The sequence below is a fragment of the Chrysemys picta genome, chromosome 15 (assembly GCF_011386835.1).
Source record: "Chrysemys picta bellii isolate R12L10 chromosome 15, ASM1138683v2, whole genome shotgun sequence".
Lineage (NCBI taxonomy): Eukaryota > Metazoa > Chordata > Testudines > Emydidae > Chrysemys > Chrysemys picta.
The window spans coordinates 29,609,107-29,627,606 of NC_088805.1; the positions used below are offsets into that span (position 1 = coordinate 29,609,107).

At 48.6% G+C, this 18,500-nt stretch overlaps 1 long non-coding RNA gene across 1 annotated transcript; it reads left to right on the forward strand.

Moving 5' to 3' along the window:
• The first annotated feature begins 1,769 nt into the window (after nucleotides 1–1,769).
• LOC122173955 (uncharacterized) lies at nucleotides 1,770–17,715 on the forward strand. The gene is made up of 3 exons (XR_010592899.1): nucleotides 1,770–2,037; nucleotides 5,292–5,431; nucleotides 17,394–17,715. It is a non-coding gene; the product is annotated as an uncharacterized LOC122173955 (long non-coding RNA).
• The last annotated feature ends 785 nt before the right edge of the window (nucleotides 17,716–18,500 follow it).

The window sequence follows — 18,500 nt, forward strand, 5'->3', positions numbered from 1 at the left end:
CGGATGCATACAGAGTGGGTCATTGATAAGAGATAAGACCAAGGTCCTGACCAGTCGTGCTCAGGGAACGTTCCCAGGGTGCTCTTTGCACGAACAGTTTGCATTAATCCTGCTGCCCTGATCAAAGGCTCATACAGGTAGTTACCTGCTGCATACCTAATTCAGTCATTTCCCGAGGCTGCTGTGTCCTTCCCTTTCTACCCCAGCATGAATTACGGCAACCCTTGCAACTCTGGTTGCGAGGTGGGAGGAACTATTATTAGCTTCATTCTACAGAGGGGGAACTGAGGCACACAGAGAGAAACAACCTGCCCAGGTCTGTCCCAGGAAGCCAGAGCCAGGATAAACCCTGAGCTCCTGACTCCCAGAGCCTTATGTCACCTCTTTGCGGCTCAGGTAACCTTATGTTTGAAAGGGAGCTGGCTTGCCCATCCGCCTGGATTCCCTGCATCCTTCCCGCCTCACTCCTGAGGGCAGAGTGGCGGAGAGTGGGGAGCAGGCCTCCCGCCCTGACGTCGTACCACAGCCCCTGCACCTAGAGACCCAGGGTGACCAGAAAGTGACCTTTCTCATAAGACTTTGGGCCAGCACTCAGGAAGCCAGCCACATGCTCTGTAACAACCTGGAGCAACTGATTCTCCCAGCTGTGCCGCGGCTCCCAGGAAGGCCAGCCAATGGCCGTTAACTTTATTAGCATTTATTACAGGCATTTTGCAGGGGGCCCAGGGCTGTAACACCTGAGCATCTCGAACATGATTTAGAGTATGGCTATGCCTACACAGGAGCTGGAAGGCATAATTTCCAGCTGGTGTCGATAGACCCATGCCAGCTCCAGGTTTAGTTGGAAATTACACCAGTGTAGACGTATGATAAGACACAAATCACTTCCCTTCTTGAAGGAGCTACCGTGGGAAGAAGGTATCCTTGTAACCTCTGAATCTCTGCCCCAGGGGTCAAATTGATCTCTACTGATTTCAGAGGAGTTTGGGTTTGGTCCTGTGACTAAGGACCTGAAGACAAAGAGCACGCTGTCAGCGGATGAGAGAGGAAGGCAAACCCAGCAGCCTCCTCCATTCAGTTTTTGATTGGCCTTGGCAGATTTGTCCTTGTATTGCTTGATCTCTTGCCTTTTGTTAGCTGGGCCTCAAGGAGGGCGGGGGTAAAGGAAACATAGTGCAGAAATGAACATGCCAGCATTAGTGCCAGAGGGGGCTCTGTGGAATGGCTTTAAGGACGTTGTGTGGAACCGGCCTTGAGCTAAGCTGAGTTCAGTGGGAACTGAGTTCACCCAGCATCTTTCAGAGTTGGGCCCTTTAATTGCAGAATCTCTTTATCTGGCCCTGAAATGCAGCCACCTCTGGGGTGCGACGCAGTAACTGTCTAGGGAAGGTAGTTGGAAAGAATAACCTATCTGACTGAAACCCTAAGGGCCCAGATACCACCGAGAGGGACATGGTATAAGAACCTCACTAGGATGAAGCTGGGCACAATACAGTTGTCCAACTTGGAATTTGGCCTGGATATTGCAGCGACACCTGCTGATTCTTGTACCACGTGCCCTCGGGTCACGAAGAGCAGAAAGAGTCGGGACTCCGGTTTTCCATCTAATCTGAAAGCTGAAGGCTGTAACTCAGGCTTCATTGCACTAATGGACAATTGTATTTAGCCACTCTTGGATGCTGTTACATTGCTGCAGTGCATACATCCCGGCAGTGGCCAAAGAAAGCACAGACCCCCCCTCTTTGTGGTGCCACAGAGGGAAGCGAGCTCTCTGCTACCCTACTTTGCACAGCTATTCAGGGACTGCACATGTTAATTCCACCCACTGTGGCAGCAAATGATCAAACCCGAGGATCAGTCAAGTGCTGAAAAGCCCTGGGCAGACACCAATTATTCCAATCAGTTAATCAGTGCCCCGGATAGCAGACAGAGCAGCGCAGCTTCCTTCTCGGCTTTGCATAGTAATGGGGGAGAGGAAACTCGCATCGTCTTTTCATCCCCTTTCCGGGGCAACGAGAACTGATCGGCTCCGTTCAGGTAACAGGAAATCGCGGCCGGGTTTGTTAACTGCCAGCATGACAGAAAGGCCCAAGGCTGGCTCCTTTCCAGAGAGACAGACAGTTGCTGGAGGCAGGGCCGGCTCTAGGCTTTTTGCCGCCCCAAGCAAAAAAAATTTTGGCTGCCCCCACCCCAGCCCTAGGCTCCCGCCCGCACCCCCCTGCTGCCCCAGCTCTGGGCCTCCCCCCACCTGCACCCCCCTGCTGCCCCAGCCCTGGGCTTTCCCCCGCACACACCCCCTGCCACCCCAGCCCTGGGCTTTCCCCCCACACACACCCCATGCTGCCGCAGCTCTGGGCTCCCCCCTTTACTCCCACCAGTGCTCCCCCACCTGCACCCCCTGCTGCCCCAGCCCTGGGCTCTTCCCCCCCCCACACCTCCCCACCTGCACTCTCCTTCCGCTCCAGCCCTGGGTCACTGGTAACTTGCTCCCAGGGCGGGTCATTCAGCAGGAATTTTGGATGTGCACAGAACACAGACAGGACTGGTTCCCATATGGTTACAGAACTGCAGTAAAATGGAACAATTTTCAGCCTGTGTGATTGGAGGATATCTGGATGCATATTACAAGACTGTCCTACATTTATTATTCTTTATTATTCTTTTGTTCCACTCTTTCTTTCTATGGGGAATTTGCCAATGCAATCACTGTCTCCCTTTTAAACAAATAAAACTAAAAAAAGAAAAAAGGCAATGGCTGTTGAAAATAGCAATTCCAGTCCTAAAAACCACTGGGAAGCATTTCTTGCTCAATTTTAACCTACTTTTTCTACAGCAAGTTACAGTGGATCAGTATATTTGATCTGGGAGAAATGAAGTAACAGCTGTCCAAATTGAGCGTGAGCACTCCTGAATTTTGAGGTGTTCAAATCTGGAAGGCAGGTGCTAGATTCCCTTTCTGAATATTAGCTATATCTGGAAAGGAAAAGTCAATTTCTGCTTCCATGGCTCAGAAGTGGAAATCCTCCTACGTGCCTGGTACTGTATCTAAAGCTGCCCAGTCTAGTAGAGTCTCCCCTCCCTTACTTTTCATTTTAAATTCTAGTGGGATCCACGTACCTCCCTTGCTAGGCTTCAGACAGAGAGGGGCACTGTCCATTTAGTCCCCCCAATTCTTTCTTTGGGGGCTGCAAGATGAGGTCACACCAATATCCCTAATCCAGTTTGGGGATGTCTTCTGCAGGGGATATCTGGGCCAAAGCCTTCTACTCCTTGGGCATACTTGTTCCCCATTCACAGTGACACCCCGCTCTAGCAGTGAGCTCTCCATTCACAGCAAGCTGCAGCATGAGGTTTCAGCCACCATACTCCCTCCCCCTCCCTTTCCTGTTGCTAGCAGCCAAGGGAATGCTGGGAAATGTAGTTCTTTCCCTGCTCCAGGGCTGGCTCTATAGGCAGGGAGCTAACCAAGGAACTACAGCTCCCAGGGCCCCTGTTGATTCTCAGCTCCCAGGCTGGATCCCTGTCGGCTGCCGGCCCTGCAAATGGGCTGCCCCAAGCACCTACTTGCTTTGCTGGTGCCTAGAGCCGCCCCTGTCTGGAGGGTCACTCCTGGCTCTGGGGTTTTGCTCTCAGAAGCCACGCCTGGATGTAATGGTGCTAATCATAGATTAGAATATATCAGGGTTGGAAGGGACCTCAGGAGGTCATCTAGTCCCACCCCCTGCTCAAAGCAGGACCAAGCCTCAGACAGACTTTTGACCCAAATCCCTAAATGGCCCCCTCAAGGATTGAACTCACAACCCTGGGTTTAGCAGGCCAATGCTCAAGCTATCCCTCCCCCCGATACCAGAGGCTTTGCTTGGTACCCCAGACTCCTCCTTCATCTGTCCCTAGGGCCATATTCCAGCCAGCACCTGCATCCATGTTGCAAGGATCTGTGCGGTGAAAGGGGGAGTTTGGTCTTCTCCCTTTCAGGGCCTCTCTACATCCACTGTGCCATGAGGAAGAGGGAAGGCTTGGGAGGAGCATGCTGCGCCCTCTTTAGGGGTGGTGTGGCAGGCGTCCTGGGGTCCGTGCCCAGCCTGCGTCAGCCAGAATTGCCCCTCACTCCCCCCCGTAGTGCCCGAGGGCACCCAGGGCAGAATCTAGCCCTTAGTGAACCTTTGTTCTGGGCCTCCTTGTGCTGCCCCAGCTCACTTTGCATTCAATGTGTGTGCCCCTAACCAGGCACAGCCCTGAGTCTTGGACAGCGGGAGGCAGATGGCGCCCAGTGGAATAGGATGTAGCATGGTATTGCCTGGAACCAATCAGGCCTTAGGCTGTCAACCTGGTATGTTTGGCTGCAAAGCTCTGGCCCCCTACCTCGCCGCTGGGCCCTGCGCAGTCTCGCAGCTACTCTAACATGGTCAGGAAACCACCTTGCCTGCATGGGCAGCCTTCAAATGGCCTCTTTGTGTTGCGAGTGCGCAGGTGAAACTCCACTGACTCACTGGAATAACTCTTCGTTTTTACCAGTATCGAGGAGGTCAGACTCAGGCCTATGGTCTGGAGAGTCCTTTGCCTGCACAAATTGACCTTTCACCTCTGCAGCCATTTGGCCTTGGCCTGGTGGCTTTTTCAGACAACGTGCAGCGGGGCAGAAAAGCGTCTCGCTGGTGAAGCCAGCGGTTGGGCTACTTGAGAGCAGCATTGCTCTCGCCACTGCGTTCCGGTAGTGTGGCCTCGTCCCTCGTGAAAGGCCCCCGTTACTGTTCTACAGGAAAGCCGGAGACACTACGCAGCCAAGCGGAGGGAAGCTGGTTGTGGTCTCTGAGGAGAAAGCGTTGAGTGCCAGAGAAGAACAAAATTCCGGACACACAGTAACTCCCGGCACAGCGTCACATGCCGACATGAACTGCTTGAGGACACGCGAGGAGGCAGGCTTAGCGATGCTATGGGCCCTGAGAAGGGGAGATAGATTCTGGGCTGCTCTGACTTAATGGCAGCCTCCCCACAGCATCTGGCCCCATCCCTAGTGGACTCTAGGCAGCTGGTGGCACGTCCCCCTTTTTCGGGGGTGAAATCTCTGCTTGGTGTACAGCACATAGCGTAACAAGTGGCCGAACGGTGGAGTCCCTAGTGTGCAAAGCAGTCACACTCCATGAGAGAGTGGGCCATCCAGCCTCGTGTTTACAGCAGGGGAGCTGGGAGTCCCAGGTTACGTGGGTACAACTGAAGGGAGAATTTGCCTCGGACCTGCCCCTTGAGAATGGGTCTTTTTATCGCATAACAAATTATTTTCCTTCCCAAAGTAACTGTGGTGATGGATTGCTCTGCAGAACGGGCCCATTTGCGAAGCCAGTCAGGTGACGACCAGAGTCGGACCGACATCAGGATCGCGACGGACTTACTGGCAACATCCGAGCAGCCATGAACATTGTCAGAGCCCCAGGTGCCCACTTAAATCTCCGGAAGCTGGGAGTGGGAGGAGAGGTTTCCAGAGCACTTAGTTAAATGATAACAGTTAATTAAGGACTTCACTGACAAGCTGTTAGCTTGGGCTGGGGCCAGGTGCTGTTCTTCCAGCTGACACGCCTCAGCTCTGTTGAAGGGTGAGCACCCCAGGGTTGTGTATCTGATACTCTGATTCCTGTCCTGGCACCAAATTCTGCCGGCTCATTGTTCACCTGCCTTCTGCTTTGTACACACGGTGAGGGGCTCCTGTCTGACACGATCTCTCCTCAGTCACTGAAAACGGCATTCAGTGCATCACACTGGGGTTTGCAACTAATTTTTCTTTGGGGTGGGGGGGTTGTCTATTCGTTGCTGGTTAAAGGGGGTGGACTGGAGGTCTTGGAGGATAATGTCTCTGAGTAGCTACATAATCATATTACCTAGATCTTCTCCAGCACGTGTCATCTGCTGGCCTTGAAGCACTTTACGAAGGACGTCAGTATCATTCTCCCCATCTTACAGCTGGGGAAACTGAGGCACAGATAAGGGCCATGACTTGCCCAAGTTCACCCAACATGCTAGTGGCAGATGCCATCATGCAAGTGCCCCACACCACACTGCCCCAAGGACTCAGACCCCTGCCCTGGAGGCTCCTCCTGGGAGTGGGTGGGGAATTCCTTTAACTTCCCCTGATTGTTCCTCCAACCCAGCTGATGTGGCTTTTCCCCTTCCCAGGGGGAAGCATTACTGAGCCTGTGGATTGGTAGCTAGGGAGGTTGCCGGGGCAGGAGTCGTCTTGGCAACATTCTGGGAGGCTTACCCCCCTCCCAGCTCTGAGGTGGAGCTGGCAGAATACTTTGGAGAGAGGAAGTTTTACACTTCTGAGGGCGAAAATAATAATTCTCACCAGCAGAGGGCACTGCCCACCAAGGCAACAGCCACATTCGCAGAGACAGAGAACAGGGCCCATCCAGCAGCCTGTGGCAGAGGAGGGACTAGAACCCAGGCGTCCTGGCCTATGGGCCCAGTCTAGCCACTGGACAACACCCCCTCCCTCAACCACAGAGCACGTAGCAATCAGTGACCCCCATTTCAGATGCCCTGGGTCCTATGCGTTTTGGACTTTCCTATGGAGCAAATCCACCCCTTTCTGCAAACTGGGGGCCAGTCCCACTGGCTGGGGTCAGAGGTTAGGTGTGTACGTAGAGCTATTGGGGACATGACAGAGTTGGGCTGGCGGGGCAGGGCGGGCACATGCCGAATGGTGCACAGTGACCACGGAGTTAATTCTATCGAAGGTGGCACCCCGGGCGCGGGCAGGATTTCAAGCCATGTGGGCCAGCCCGGCACGCAGGGAGCCTGGTGCATTGTTTGCTTTCTCCCCGGGGACCATGGGGACATGTGACTATTTCAATAAATAAATGAAGAGTTTTTCTTTTCCAGACATCTAATACGTTCCTCACTCCTGTTCCGGGGGTTCCTGGCTTTTCCATCAACCTACATTAGGGTTTCACTTGGAAGACTCCTGGGGCGGGCTTTGCTCGCTACTGCTTGGCCAGGGGAGAGTCACATTGCGTTTGGTTCTAAAATGGGCGTTTCAGCTTCCCAGGGCAAAATAAATTAGACCAGGGAGGCATTTGGCCCAGCATGTCTGTCCGTTATCTACCCTAGTTATGCACGACCTCGCTGCTGGGAAATTTAGAAATGGTCCTGAACTAGCCCGAGTTTGAAACAGAGGAGAAATGCACTGGATTGCTCGGCTCTAGAATACAGGTCATAAGGGGTGGAAAAGACCTGGTAGGTCACCTTAGCCAAAATCATCACAGCTGGATGCTTAAAGTTAGGCTTCTAAATCCATATTTAGGCACCAATCTGCAGGTGGCCTGACCAGGGTGTGCACCTGCTGCTCCCCGTGGGGTCTGTAGTGCCCGGCACTTCTGAAGAGCAGGGCCTTGGGCTTTAGAGTCCAAAGCACTGTTCCCCACCCTTATGGCAGTGGAGATAACCTTGAAAAGGTAGCCTGAGTGTTCCTGAAGCAGAAATGCCTGTTTGAGTCTGCAGAGAGCCTGAAGCCATTGCTCGGAGAGGTACGACCTGCCCCATTCATCTCAATCAGAGCCCTGTGGACCCTGCAATTCCCTCAAGGGGGAATGTGGCATTTTCCCATGGAACTCAGCATTTTTACATGGAATTTTTGGATGTGCCAAGCCAGGGACCATTTTGCTCTCCGTCTCCCTGACCAGCCAGGATCTGTCACTTGCTGTCCAACTTGTCCTGCAAGGAGCAGGGGCTTGGATTGTAGTGAGTGCAGGCTCCCTGCACTGTTCCCTGGAACCCCAGCTGAGCTGTAGTCAAGTAGCAGAGGGAATCAGAGGGACACAGGAGCCTGAGCCTGGGAAGATGAGCTGCAGAAGCTGTCTACAAGCAGCCTTCTTTCCCTGGCATGAATTGACTGGGTGAAGGTGGGGTGAGAGGAAGGAGCATGGGCAGGAAGTTCTAAGCGGAGACACCTGGACTGAGGCTAGGTAGGTGTTGGGGCCTGACGAATGGAGTGACATTCATGTGCAGTGTGCCGGTGTGGCTGGAGAGGAGCAATTCCTTTTCTCAAATGGCTGTTTTGTAGATCTCCTAGACTTCTTCCCCCTCCCCCAATTCTTTTGTGCTGGTGCATCAGAACCAGTCTCCTGGATTCAGAGCCCTGTGACAGTTACATCTGTTTGATGCGAGGCTTGGAGAGCACAGCGAATAAACTCACCCTCAAAAATCACTGGTGAATTTTACCTCCGTGAGGATGAGTTGGAGGGATGGTGGGGGGGAGAGATAGCTCAGTGGTTTGAGCATTGGCCTGCTAAACCCAGGCTTATGAGTTCAATCCTTGAGGGGGCCATTTAGGGAACTGGGGTAAAAATCTGTCTGGAGATGGGTCCTGCTTTGAGCAGGGGGTTGGACTAGATGATCTTCTGAGGTCCTTTCCAACCCTGGAAATCTCAGTACCCAGCTGCAATATCCAGGGCCTGCAGCAGGTGTCACTATTGCTCCAAATATAACCACCAAGCCATTCAGCCTAAGAATCTAGCAACGAAACAAGAAGAATTTGGCTGCGTCTTCCTCAGCTCTCATTTATTTATTTTTGTACCAATGGAAGTTTTGCTGAGAGCTCAGGATTTGGCCTAATGACACGGGTGAGGATTTGCACGTCTATAGTGGGCTTCAGCTGAAAATCTCAAAGAGCCTTCTGGAGCCACCTAGTGTCCACATTGGATAGAGCCTTACTCCTACAGTGGTCTGGCTCTCGGGTATTTACATGACCCCCATTCTACTGGCTCTTTGATGGAATAGGACGAAGGGGCTCAGAAGCTGGCCTTAACCCAGGGGAGCATTATTCAACCGTGTTCAAGCGAGACGGGCCCAGGTTATACACTGAATCAGAAGTCCCATTGGGAATAGAACCCAGGAATCCTGACTCCAAGTCTAGGCTAGAGCACAGCCCATTTATGTGCAGAGTGGTTGCTGCTGTGGTTGGAGATGGGGAATTCCTTTTCTCCAACAGCTGGTCTGTGGCTCTCATAGGATTGTTTGCGCCTCCCCCCCCTTGATTCTTTTGTGCTGGTCCATCAAAACCAGTGTGTCCTGGATTCAGAGTCCCATGCAAGGTACATCTGTTTGATCAATCCTTTGTTTGATAATGGCGTGGCACCATCAGGGGGACTATTTGTGCTCTCCACTGCAGTCAATTTAGTGGCGCATTAGTCTCTAAGGGGCAAGTGTGGCCTAATGGAGTGGTCCTTGGCTGCCAAATCAGGAGAGTTGGGTACTACCCCCCGCTGTGCTGCTATTTCACTGGGAAAGTCTCTGTGACTTGGTTTCCTCATACAGCAAATGATACAAATCTCTGTAAAGCCCTTGCCTGTTACTGGAGGGAAAAGTGCTCTAGAAGTGTGAGCCATTCTTCTACTTAATTCATGATAGGCCTCCTGTAGCCAATGCACTGGCTCCATGGACATCAATGACATGCAGCAGCAGCACATGAATCACCAGATTTGGGGGAAATTATGGAATTTTCAGGATTTAAACTAGCGAGGTGATCCCCGGCTCCCCCTGGTTTCCCGGGAGGGGCACAGGAACGTGTTGACATCAATAGAGGACAAGTCATTGGGAGTTCTTTATTCAAAAGGCTACAGCATTCAAGACAAAGAATTTGTGTACTCCGTCTTCTGTGCCCCTGGAAAATCAGACAGAACAGCCTGTGTTTTCTTGTTTAGGACAAGGAGAACCAAAAAGGTCACCCTACTCCTTCCAGTTGGCTGCTTCTCTCCAATCAGCGCTATATACTGGGGCCAGATTAACCCCTGGTATAACCGCACTGGCTTTGTGACACTAGACATTTGTGTATCTATGACTTGTTTAGTGCCAGCAATGTGGGTTATGTTTCCATGGTGCCAGGCCTCTTTACAGACAATGTGATTCACACTCTTGATGTTTCTTTAAAAAAGGGGGGATCTACTGATGGCTAAAGATTGTGCTCTGTAAAGTGAAGTCCTTGATACAGCCACAGAGCAGACAATGAGCACAACACCGCCAGCATCCCTGCCTCAATCTTGTCCTGCAAGGGGGAAAGGGAGTTTACTTCTTGTGGCCATTCAGTCCAATCTCGCTGCTGAGACAGGAAACCAGAGGTCTGAGTAGAGCTGGTGGGAAAATTAGCTCCTTGCTGCAGAAAATGCTTACATAAGAAGAAAAAATTCTGTGCAAAAATCAAAATCCAAAACACTTCGCTGAAAACTGAAATGCTTCGATTCTGAAACGCTGCTCTGGTGCCTGCTGGGAGTTGTAGTTTAGGTAACTCATGCTCTCATTCTTCTGTACAGCTGGGGCTCCCAGGGTTAGACTACATCTCCCATGATTCATCACACTCTCCCCTCTTAGGCAGGGGAGATGGTGCATTATGGGAGAAGACGTCTGACTAGGGAGTGCATCTCATAGAAGATAATTGGAGCATGATGCACTCAAACTCCACTCCCATGAGGCACTGCAGCAGAATGTTGGCATTGAAATGTTTGGGTTTGGGGGCATTCCGTTTTTTGATTAACAACCCCTCCTCCCCCCAAAAAATCCCCAAACCAAACTGTTCTAAGGAAAGCTGACTTTTTTTAACCAGACACTTGGTTTAGATGAAAAACCATTTTTTTTGGTCAAAAAGACCTTTGACTGAAAAGTTTTGACCTACCCTAGGCCTTAGCCAACGTCCACTGCAGTCACCCCTTCGTCAGTGGGGTATTCACCCATGAAAGCTTATGCTCCAATACGTATGTTAGTCTATAAGGTGCCACAGGACTCTTTGTTGCTTTTTACAGATCCAGACTAACACGGCTCCCCCTCTGATACTTAACTATTACAGTGATGATTGTGATCCAAAAACTTAAGAGAGTTTCAGTGGTTTAAGAAAATAGGAGATGTATGTTTAAAACGGTTTTGCAGTACAACATGTAGCAATATAAGGATTCTGCTTATGAAAAAAACAGTCAACTATAAAGAGTGATGTATCAAAGGACTAACTTGTTAATCAAGATGATTAGACGTTGCCTGAAATGTAATGTAAAATGGTGCTCTGCATTGTACGGCCATAAATAAGGACCATGTGTGGAGTCAGTAGAGAGCTTGGTGGTATGTGAAAGACATTGGCAGAAGAAAAAGGGAAGCCATAAATATTTATAGAGGTGTCCAAACTGTCTGAGTTTTGTTCTGTGGTTTTTCTCCTTTTTTGGAGGGCGGTGGTGGAGGAGGATAACGTTTATCCCTGTTGAGAAACAGGACTGGTTGTCATTTTTATAAATGAAAAGGAAAAGGACGATTCCTATGAACAATAATAATGAAGTATTTTAGTTACCCTTGTGCTACCGAATGCCTGCTAAAAGGATCGAGCAGTGAAACCAGGCCATTTCCACAAGGCGCATGGCTGTAAAGTACATTTGCTTTCAGCAGCTCTTCCACTGGCATGGTTTTGGGTGTGAAGGAACTGAAGAAAGCGAAAACATCTGAATCAGTAATCGCAGTGCGCAGGAAAGAAAAAGCAGGAGTATATCAGTGGAATGCCCCAGTTTCTGTTGATAAGATGTTCTCTTTCTCTCTGTTGAAAAACCTTTAGTGGTGGGAAGGAGTTGGCCCTTTGTCCTCTGAAAAATATTTCCTGGAGATGTCTGTCATCCCTGCAATTGGGCTTTAACGTTCCATCTTTTTTCAGACTGAGAGATTGTCATTGATTTTTCTTTCCTGCCTGGTGCCGTGCTCTGAGTGACTGGAAGAAATCTCAGATCCGAGAGGCCACCCAATAGCTTCTGGAAACTGAACTTCTGCCTCGCGTGAGCAGCTAAGTCAGACCCCTCAGTGTCCCAGGCAATTAAGAATCCTTTGTTGTTCAATCAGAGAAGCAGCTGCCCCAGCTTGGGAGGGCTATCTGAGCCCCCAGTCCTCTTCAAAGGACAAATGGAGATTTGGAGAAGACATTGGGATAAAAAGGGCGTTTTCTGTTGCCATTTAACAAGCTGCCTGCCCTTATTTTGTTCCCAGCTCCTCTGCGAAAGATCCCTTGCATCCCAACTGATCCTTGACCAGGACCATTAATTGCAGGTTATGCTCCTGCAGGTAGCTTTGCTGTTTAATTACGCCTCAGAACGTCTGGATTTTTCTGCTGTTTCAATGAGTTTCCTTGTGGGCTAATTAGATTTAGACCTTTGGCGCAATCAATAGATTCTCATCTCGGTACTGGCCAAGCCAGTCATGACCAGTAATTTACAGCTCTAGTTGTTCTGAAATCAATACAGATTTGCTCTTCATTGAGAGCACGGTAAAACAAGGGTGACAGCAGGCCCACTAAGCAGTTGACATGGAAGCAGATCCCATGCTGGTTTTGGATAGGGGCCAGCACAATTAGACAGGCACTGCTGCAGAAGCAGTGAGTGGAGGGAAGCCGGCCTCTTTGGCTGAATGAGCATTGAGTTGAAGAGCTGACAAGGTGTAAGGTTTTTGCCGTCTCTTGAGGCAGGATATATATAATGCAGGTCAGGCTGCCCAAGAGCTTTCAATGTACAAGCATGCAGGTTCTATTGGTCTGATGGAGCCAGGGTGTGGCAAGCCTGAATCATGCACAGTGAGACGTGACCACCCTTTTCTGGAATAGAGAGCTGTAGCCCATGAAAACTATAGGGTCTGTAATGATAGGTTTACTTGCAGTACATTATTCAGCCACTAGGTATCTGCGAGCTGTACAGAATTCCAGATAATCTGTGGTACCTGGTAAATAAGAGTGACAAAGCTGGAACTAGAGCTGTGTGGAAGCCTGTTTGTGTCGGTTGCTGTTTTCTTTAATAAGTGACTCCTGTTTAAGAAGTAACATGATTCCAAGTACTGTGATAGGACCTAGTATGATCCATCTTCCTTTTACTCTCTCTTTTTATCACCTTCCCCTTGAAATAAATCTCACAGATCCAAGTATCCTGTTAAATTGACAGATGCCCTGGTCCCAGTATTCTGCAGTGATGGGATTCTGATCACTTCTTTTGGGAAAGGGAGTCTCTTTTCATGCCCAATTTCTGTTACTGCAGAGAATTAAGAGCAGGGGATATGAAGCATTGGTGGGACTATTGTAAGAATGAAGAGACCTGCATAGTGTAGGCAGTTAGACAGGATGTCCCCATTTGTATTCTTAGGGTCTACCCACTTGGGCCCTGATCCTGTACCCTGAGCAATTTGCAGGACTAGGACCTAAAAGTCTGACAATAACTTTGTAATGCAATTCCTGTTCTTTCCAACTCCCGTAAATCTGGTCTTATGGTGTCATTTTTTCACTTGTCCAACATAAAATAAAATGGACTCAAGTCAGCAAATGGCAGTAGTTCCTCAGATTGCATCTAATGTCTCAATATTATTTTCATGCCCTTTGCAGGAGGTAAAAACTTGCCATTGCTCTTGGCCACTGGTAAAATGAAGTGCGCAGGTAATTCACCTAGCCAATGGCAGCTAGTACTCTCCTTTGTCCAGCTCATGAGCTGCAAGCAAGCCGAATTAAAGCAATCTCACAAAATCTGAATGAACCGGAATGTGAAATATTCAATTCTTCGTGGTTCAGAGATTTGGTGGGTGAACATTTTATTGTGTGATCCTCATTCCTCTCTCTCTGTCACCTGGTTTCTGATACTTTTTAAAAATAACAACATTTTGGTTCGTATTTCACCATTTTTCAGTAAACACTCTGCCCCCTGTATAGCGCCACCCTGCTTTTCACTCAGGACCCATGGAGATAAATCTGGCCCTCAGTGTTTCCTACAGACATAAACCAGTCATGCTTGAGACTTTACCTCAGCTACCCCAAAAGATAAAACAACTCTGGTTCAGAACAAGGTTACCAGTGAGGCAATTATTCTCCTTATGCAGAATTCCATTTGCCTCTGGGGTGTGGCATTTCCTTTGTCCCCCTCTAGTGGCTGATCCATGCTTGTGGGGTAGCTGCTAGGTAATACCCTTAGTCCTTTAGCTCAAATGGTAGAGGTTCAGGGTTTTAGTACTGAAATGCTGCTGAAGACCCAAGCAGGGTAGGTTACGCTGGTCAGATGTGGATGGATGTTATTTAGCCCATCTTCTTGGTCTCCTTTCAGGACTGCAGTGAGTGATGTGCCTGGCTCTGAACACTATTGAGCTTTGGAAAAGTGGTGCTCACCTGGGATATAGGTGTAACACCCAACCCCCCTCAATACTAGGCTGGGAAGGGGGTTACAAGAATATCCCGCTCCTGGTATAGACATTCTAGTTCACCAAAGAATATCATGCAAGCTCTTAAATGCAAGCCAGGGTCACGCTGGTCATTAATATAGTATCTAGGCATACATGTCACAGCCATGCCAGGAGTTATGTACCTATACTGAAAATGTGCTGCATCATGATAGAGTTGACCATCAGGTTTTTCAATCAGACAACAGATGATTATTCACCTGTCCCTCTGTTGGCATGTAAAACAAGCATTGTAAGCTAACACACTGGCTGCACAGCTTCATACAAAGTCAACAGGGTGATGTGAAATCAATCAGCAGCACACAGGAAATAAGCCCAAGGGGTTATTTTGACTCTGGTACGATAAGACTTCTTTAGACAGCAGATTAGCCTGTTAAGTTTAGTCTCTAGAAAATGTGTTATGAGTTTGTGTTATATTCCTTTTGTTTCCATTATCCTTGCTCCCAATTGCTTGAATCTTTGATCACAAATGTATTGTTTTCACTCTGAATATATCTCAGTGCTGTGTTATTAAGCACTGGGAGTTCTAGCATACAAATTGGTGTGTGCACTGTTTCCACGGGGACAGCAGGCCTGATATTACTGTCAGTGTTCAGAGGAGAAGGGGCTGGGCACTACAGGGGAAAGCTTCATAGGGATTGGGGCACACCTATTGTTAACCAGCAAAGCACAGTAAGGGCTAGCATTGCCCAGAGGAGAGTGCTTGGCTGGTTAACAGGCTGGTGGTGTCAGGGAGCTGACACCCAGCTAAACACTAGCAAGTCTCCCTCTGGTGAAATACCCCCCTGTATTCCCAGCCCACACATGGCTGTAATCATCTTTGTACAAAATATGCCTTGTAAGGCATCATTTAAAAACTAATAACTCACTGGTCAATAATATCATAGTAAAGTGTATTTAACAAATATGTAAAGTTATGAACATAAGTGGAAATCATGACTGAAGTTCACTAAATAGGTCTGGGAAGTGGGTAAATCTGTTTCTCAAAGACAAAGGACAAGCCGATGCCACTAGCCAGGTGTCCTCAAAGCTGATGGGCTATCACCCTATCAAGAGGCCATTTTTTGGCAAAGAAAGGGGGCAGGAAAAAAACGGAGCTGCAACTTAGAAAACAACGTAGCAACCTCCCCCCCCCCACTAGACTCCACGTCTCCTTCTGCTCAGCTGAATAGAACTTTATGGGGGGGCTGAACCATAATAGTGAGGGGCAAATACCCCAAGGCATCTCTCTCCCTGCCCAGCTCCCTCTTTGCACCCGAGAAGACAAAAGAAACAGCTGTTAGACTTTGGGGGAAGGGTCCTGACCTGAAAAGTTTGGTTAGTAATGCTATTAGAAGGATGTGGTAACGACTCTACTTTCAATCAAGTATAGTTCAAGTTAGGCACTAGGAAGCATTTTAACTTTATTTTTCTTGTAACCATTTCTAACTTTTATGCCTCATTACTCGTACGCACTTAAAATCTCCCTCTTTGCAGTTAAATAAACGTGTTTTATTCTTTAATTGAAACTAATCCGGTGTGTTTAAGTTAAATTATCTGGGTAACTCCATTTAAGGTGGCAAGTTGTGATAATGTTCCCTTAACGGGACAACAGACCTCATCTTTCTGGACTGTCCAGGAGAGGTCTGGACAGTGCTAAACGCAAGTTTTTGGGAGAAAAGCCGGGACTAGGAGTGTGTTGGGGTCACCCTGCAATATAACCAAGGCTGGTGAGAGCCAGAGTGTAATCCAAGTGTAGCTAGCAGGCTGCAGTTCCACACACACACACTCAGGGGCACCCAAGGTTGCAGAGTGGGGGTGACACATCATTTCACTGGTCTGAATTGCATCCTGGAATGTCACACTCCGTCCTGCTGGCAAAGGGTAGCAAGGTGACTCACGGTCCTGGGTACCCCAAGAACCATCTGCATTGTGCAACCGGCCTCTTTTGCTAATGAGCTGAACCAGATGTAAAGGTTGGACATGCCACGAAGCGGTGTACAAATATGTCCCTCCCCCTTGTAGAGAGGGGAGCTCTGGGAGATATTTTCAGGGCTTCCCCTGGGCAGTGGCTTATGGGCACGTTGATAGGTTCTCCCATTGCTTCAATGGAGGAGTCCTTATGGGTAGCTGAGCTCTGAGTAGTGTGATTGTGTGTTGCTTCTTTGCACCAAAAGCCAGTTCACGCCACCTATTCGTGCTTAGCCAACTTGTTGTTGTGCTAGGAGGGTGACTCTCACTAACTGTGGTGTAACTTTCACAGGGACTGTTAGCTACCCAGTCTCCCAACAGCTTAGAAGCCTCTCGTTGGCATCTGTTTTTTTTTAATTACTCATGGCAGATCACTGACGGAAACACTAAATGTAGGCAGTGGAGCGGTACTAATGCAGTAGACCAGGAAGATGTGCACAGGTACAGTGCTAATAAAAACCAATCAAACTTTGTACGAGGACAAACACCCATCTTCAGCACAAGTAGAAAAACAGCCTCAGTTACTAGAAAAAAATGGGTGTATTGATCATTTGGCCACTGGAATATTATGAATTTATGCCCTGAAGAGAGGACGTTCTAGCCCCTGTATACTACACACTGGACTAGCAGTGGTCTTCGAAATCTTTAGGTCAAAATGTTCAGACCTAAAATTAGCCTAACTCCATATTCAGAAACAAACAAAAGTTTTGGGGTTAACCAGAGCTGGTTGAAACATGGTAAGTGTTTCTCGAGAAATTTTGAAGTTAAAAAAAATATTGAGGAAACTGGAAAATTTTCAGGACATTTTCCGTTTTCCGACAAAAATTGTCCTGATTTTTTTTTTAAATGAGAAAAGTTTTGATGGCAAAGCTCCCCCTTTCCTTTCTACTTTGTCCCTCCCTTTTTCCAGGGCAGAGGAGGAGAACGGGGTGTTCTTATTAAAAAGCAATGTCAACCAAAAAGAAAGTTGTTCTCAAAAATTTACATTTTGGGCAAATGCCCATTTTTTTGTTGGGGAAAGAAAAAGTGTATGAAAAATTTCAACCAGGTCTAAATAAAAATAAATAAATATAATCCTAATTAGTGGCTGAAATGAAAGGGAGGGGGAAAGTGTTAAACTAAGAGGAATCCTGTTGGCCTTATGAATATATGGATTCATTTAATTGAGGGTCTGGGCAGATTTCCTTGTCCAGTGCTTGCAGATCATTTTATCTCTTTTCTACAAGACCTTTCAGATTCCCCACTCTGTGGTTCCCTGGAAAGCGACTCCCAAACCAGAAGGCCAGAAGAACGGAAAATCCTCCTACGTGGCTCAGCATAGATGCAACCCTATGAAGGGCAGCAGGTTCGGGGCCGTTGTTTGGACCGCCCCTCCCAGTGTGACAAGCTGCCCATTGGACAGCCACCATGGAGTGTGACTGTGGGACTGTCTGACTGAAATGTTTCTGTCCTTTTCATCTTAGGAAAAGTTTTCTTTTTTTTAAAAAATGTAAAATTTAATTTAAAAATAGAGGCGCTCAAATAAATCAATCCCTTTTCTATCCTCTTTATAGCTCTGTTTTTCCAAAAGCTTGCAGCTGGAAGTCTCTTTATCTCACAGGGCACAGATAACGATGTAATTATGAGCTCGGATCAATGGCTTTCGTTCCACAGGTGCGCAGCCTAAAAATAACGGTTATCCTTTGCTCTGCTCGCCTCTCCAGCTGGTGGCTCTGAGGGGCTGCTGGCTCGGTGTAGTGGGGTTGTGTCACCTGGGCTGGAGACAGCTGGTAGGGGACACAGGGGCAGTTTCACACCACTCAGTTGTTTGCAGCGTACTTTCCAGCCACAGACATTCAGAGTTTTGTTGGAAGGCACTCAGTGCACTCCTGGCCACTGGGAGACCCAGGTGGGAGCCATGCCCCACGCTGTACTTCCAAACAGAGCATTCACTCAGCCTCGCCTGGGTTCTCACTGCTCCTCCTACAGATGAATAAAGGCTCCCCCCAGTGCCATTCTGGGGGTAGAAGGTTTAGAATGACACCGAGTCAGCAGGCCTAATTACCAAGGGTATTAACAAGGCTGGTCAGCAATGCATGGTGACCATACCCCTGTCTGTCTGTAGATTTAGATTTAGATTTTCTGACCCACTGCATTCATTCTGATGTTTTCAGCTTCCCCAGTGCTTGTTTACTGCAGGGTTACGTTAGGCTCCCAAGTAACAAGGGCTCTCCGGTGATCTCTAGCTATAACAACCTTTCTGCAGAATGCCTCTCAGCTTTTCAAGTGCTGCCTCCGGCTTCCCTAACCAGTAATGGGTTAGAGCGACGTGGTGTGTGAACTATGGAGCCACA